We start from the raw sequence: 5,095 nt of genomic DNA on the forward strand, positions 1-5,095 counted from the left end.
ACTCTCTGCCCATGAGGGTGAGGAAACCTCACTTGGATTTTTCAAACTATTCTTCTGCACCCTCGGGAGCGTGTGCCAGGAACATGCTCTGGAAACAGGCTGCCTATTCAGAAGTACATTTCCAAATTTTAGTGAGTACAGCTGTCACGCCTGCTGGCTTATTGAGGACTGCTAGGCTCACCATTTGCCACCTGCCCCAAGGGAAAATTTAATTCACATGCCAAGTTCAACCTCCCTCCCAACTCAGGGATCCCCTCAGGAGCCTCCCTGTCCTAGTTATCTACTTAGGGGACAAGGATCTCACTACTACCTGAGGTGGCCTATTCTACTGTAGGAGGGTTCTAATTATGAATCCACAATAATAGACATCATGGGCTAAAACACTTGCCATGTGCCAGGCACTATTGAAGTGCTTGACTGAATCAGCTCAGTCACCCCAACAGCCTCACAAAATAACTGCTGCTGTTTTTGTCCCCACGTGACTGGCAAAGAAACTAACTGCAGTGTGGGGCATTTAGTGATCTACCTCAGCTCATACAGCCAGTAAGGAAACAGAGGGGTGAGATTTCAAACCAAGGAAGCCTCCCTCCAGAGTCTCCTTATCTTGCTTTTTCCTACTTGGGACAGAAATTTCCCATGACATAATTTAGCTTTTTTTTTTTTTTGAAGGACCTTTATTTTATTCATTTACTTATATATGGTGCTAAGAATCAAACCCAGTGCCTCATACATACTAGGCAAGTACTCTGCCACTGAGCCACAACCCCAGCCCCTAATTTAGCTTTTTTAAGTTAAATCCTTGTGAGACTGTGATAAAAGCTAATGTGCTACACACAAAATTTTGTGTGTTTTGCAGTCAACCCACTTTAGCCCCTGGACTTTGGGTTAAAAACCATGAGTCATGTAGCGAGCGGTGGTGCACACCTGTACTCCCAGTGGCTCAAGAGGCTGAGGCAGGAGGATTGCTAGTTCAAAGCCAGCCTCAGCAACAGCAAGGCACTAAGCAAGTCAGTGAGACCCTGTCTCTCAATAAAATACAAAATAGGGCTGGGAATGTGGCTCAGTGGTCAAGTGCCCCTGAGTTCAATCCCTGGTATCCAAACAAAAAGAAAAGAAACATGAATCATCAAATCCAGGGCTTCATGCATGTGAGACAAGCACTCTACCACTAAGCCAAATCCCTAATCCAACACAGAATAATTTTGCCTTTGTATGTATTGAAAGGTTTTTTTAAAAGAACTTTTCTACATATACTAGGCTTTTTTTATATTTCTCTAGGCTTAACTTTCCAAATTTGGAACATTTGACCTCACCAGCAAAGACAAATTTAAACAATAGTACCTGTAAAGTGCTTGCTTGCAACTTTGTAACAGCAAAAAATGACCAGGAAAAGTCAAGGGCTGGGAGGTTTGTATTCATCTGCTGCTACTGATATTGTACCTGTATCATTTAGAAAATAATTTGGCAACACCCAGGAAGAGAAGAGAGTTGAAAGGGCCCACCAGCTTCTGACCTGATAATTCCACTCCCAGAATTGATTCCAACAAAATGACTTAGGTAGGAATAAAAGCTATATGTAGAAAGACATTTATAGCAAACTTTGTAAGCCAAGAAACCTCTCTCTCTCCCTCTCTGTCTCTTTCTCACACAAACATAAACCCCATGTCCAATAAAACAAGGGGAAATTTTAAGTAAATATATTCACTAACTTAATGGAACATATTGAACAATGGAAAGTTTTAAAATAACATTCAGGGGGAAAATATAGAACAAAGAAATCAACATCTCGATTGTTGTCAATAGTGAGGTCACACACAAGGTGGGAATGCCCAGGGAGCTTTCAATTCTTTTTTTAGCCTCACCCTAAAAGGTAAGAAACCAAACAATTAGAATAAAAGCAGCTCAGAGGAGAAAAAAAAAAAACATACAGAAATCAGAGGAACCCCTCAAAAAAGGGGGATATATAAATAATAACCTGTGTGAAATAAGAAATGATGGATACCCACAAATCAAGAACAAAATGCTGCTGGGTACAGTGCCCCCTCCTGTAAACCTAGCGACCTGGGAGACTGAGGCAGGAGCAATATAGACAACTTAGCAAGACCCTGTCTCAAAATTTTCAAAAAGAGCTGCGCATGTAACACCCCTGGGCTCAATCCCCAGTCTGAAGGAAAGAGGAGATCTACGTTTAATGGGGAAAATAGGAATGATCAGAAAAAAAAAAAAAGTTCTTGGAATTGGATTTTGATAGCTGAAATAATAAATACAATAGAAATGCTGGGAAATAAAATAGAGGAACTATCCAGAAAATGGAACAAAAATATAGGGGGAAAAAAACTCAGAAGAGATAACCCATCCAGGAGGCCTATTATCTACCTAATAGGAGTCTACTAAGAAAGAACAGAGAGAATGGCCAGAACGAGCCATGCCTGGTAGGGAGGAGAGGATCCCCTTGGGTTCCACAGTGCTGGGTGAACACCAGTCCGTGCCCAGGAAGGCTTGTTGTTCCTGGTGGTAAGATAAGAAGACTCCAAAGAATGTGAAAACAAAGGAAATAGTTCCGGTTTCCAGTCTTTAGGTAGGGATCAAAGCAGAATGAGCCTAGTAAAGCAAAGAAAGTATTCATAAAACATCCAAAGAAATCAGCCAGCATAATAGCTTGCAACCTACACTGTCTGTTCCCCTGGGAGCAGGCTTGGTGGCCCTCCACCCACCACCTGCTGCTGCAGAGGAGCATGTGAGGAATAAAATGTCCAAACTCTCTCTATTGAGTCCTCCACATTCTTTCTTTCAGGACTGGTGTACAGTACACTGAGGCTGTTGCAGCCCTGAGGAGGCAGAGAAAGGGCACCACTTTTTACCACAACTACCCAGGAGCATGGAGTCCAAAGAAAAGCGCTAGGTGGTTAGGAAGTGGGGGGTTGAACCGCAGCACAGCTGACTACTTAGAAACCCTTGGTTGGATCCTAGCATCCTACCAAATGCAAATCATCCCCAAGCCCTGCAGGCCTTTTGTGCCTTATCACACCTGAGAAGTATTATGCATACCTAGCAGGTCACTTGTCTTTCCTGAATTATTTTATTAAAGCTTCACAATGACCCAGCTTTTATAAATCAGGAAACTACTGTACAGAGAGGTTGGGAAGCATGTCCAAGTTCCCAGGTAACAAGGAGAAAAGCCAGGTTGGGTCATAGGTAATCTGACCCTGGAACTTTCACCTTTAACTTTACAGCACCTTACACCACAGACTTGATACATCTCTCCCAGAAGGCTGGGAGTGCCCCCTAGGTCCCAGCTGTCTCACCATACCCTAGACCCCAGACAGGACCTACAGCAGGTCATTGAAAGGCTGTGAGAATCTCCACCAAGAGCTTTCTGCACTGCCAGCACTTGGCTCAGAGAGCCCTAGTATGTGTGAGTATCCACAGAAGGGCATCAGCCCTCACAAGTTGTAGGGTGCTGGGAGCAGCCACTAGACTTCAACCCTCCTTCTCACCCCACATCTTATTCAGGGGCTGCCCATGGGTTTGCTCAGGCTGGAGACAGGAGCCCAGCTCCTCCCAATCTGGGAAGCCAGACAAAGCAGAACAGAACCATGGGTGCTTTCAAGAGAGCTGGAAGCAGCTGGCGCTTGCTCCCTAGCAACAACAGATGGGGCTGCAGAGCTTCACCTGCAGGAGAGAAGCCAGGCAGAGGAACGCCTGCCTTGGGGCCTCCTCATCTATTTATCAATTTTCTCTCTCTCCCCTTTCTCCTCTCTCTCCCCTTTCTCCTCTCTCTCCCCTTTCTCCTCTCTCTCTCCTCTCTCTCCCCTTTCTCCTCTCTCTCTCCTCTCTCTCCCCTTTCTCCTCTCTCTCCCCTTTCTCCTCTCTCTCTCCTCTCTCTCCCCTTTCTCCTCTCTCTCTCCTCTCTCTCCCCTTTCTCCTCTCTCTCTCCTCTCTCTCCCCTTTCTCCTCTCTCTCCTCTCTCTCTCCCTTTCTCCTCTCTCTCTCCTCTCTCTCCCCTTTCTCCTCTCTCTCCCCCTTTCTCCTCTCTCTCCCCTTTCTCCTCCCTCTCTCCTCCCTCTTCTCTCTCTCTCCTCCCTCTTCTCTCTCTCTCCTCCCTCCTCTCTCTCTCTCCTCCCTCCTCTCTCTCTCTCTCTCTCTCTCTCTCCTCTCTCCTCCCTCCTCCTCTCTCTCTCTCTCTCTCTCTCTCTCCTCTCTCCTCCCTCCTCCCTCCTCTCTCCTCCTCCTCTCTCCTCCCTCCTCTCTCCTCCCTCCTCTCTCTCTCTCTCTCTCTCTCTCTCTCTCTCTCTCTCTCTCTCTCTCTCTCTCTCTCTCTCTCCTTTTAAAATGCTGCCCTGGATAGAGAGAAGCCCTTAGCATTTATAAAACATTAATTGTAAAATTTTCATCAAGGCTCCTATCATGGGGCACAATATCAAATAAAAATTCAGGTGTGCAGAAAACTGTTCTTGTCCCACTGATTTTAATATCTGTTTTGGTTTCTGTCCCACCAATGAGGCAGAAATGGAATCTGTCAATTTAGAATCTATTCATTCCCTGATGCTAGCCTCTTTTCAAAGTTCCAACAAACTTTGGGATGGGGTCTTGAACATCTTTAGGTGCACAGGTGTCTGGAAGGTGCCGTCTACTGTCACTTGCTTTGTACCCTTCCCAGCTACAGATGTACCACCCAAAGGCTATAAAATTTGCTATTGCTACTGTAATAAATTTAATGGTTTAAAACAACATAAATTTATTACCTCACAGTTTCTGTAGGTCAGAAGTCCAACTGAGGTCTCTCCAGACTAAAATCACGTGTTGGCCAAGCTGGGCTTAGATCTGGAGATTTTAGGAAAGAACCTTCCCCTAGGCTCACTTGGGTTGTAGGCTAACTTGGTTCTTTATGCTCAAGGACTGAAGTCCCCATTTCTCTGTTGGCTCCCTGCAGGCCTTTCTGCAGTCCTTGCTCACCAGCACTGAGGCATCAGACTCTTCTCATACCTGGAGGAGCTTGGACTTCACCTCCTGCAGCATCTCTTGGACGCTTCTGCCCTCCTCTCTTCCTGGATTGCATTGGGCTCATATAGATAATATAGGTGCTCCTACTTAG

The sequence above is a fragment of the Ictidomys tridecemlineatus genome, chromosome 1 (genome assembly GCF_052094955.1).
Source record: "Ictidomys tridecemlineatus isolate mIctTri1 chromosome 1, mIctTri1.hap1, whole genome shotgun sequence".
NCBI lineage: Eukaryota > Metazoa > Chordata > Mammalia > Rodentia > Sciuridae > Ictidomys > Ictidomys tridecemlineatus.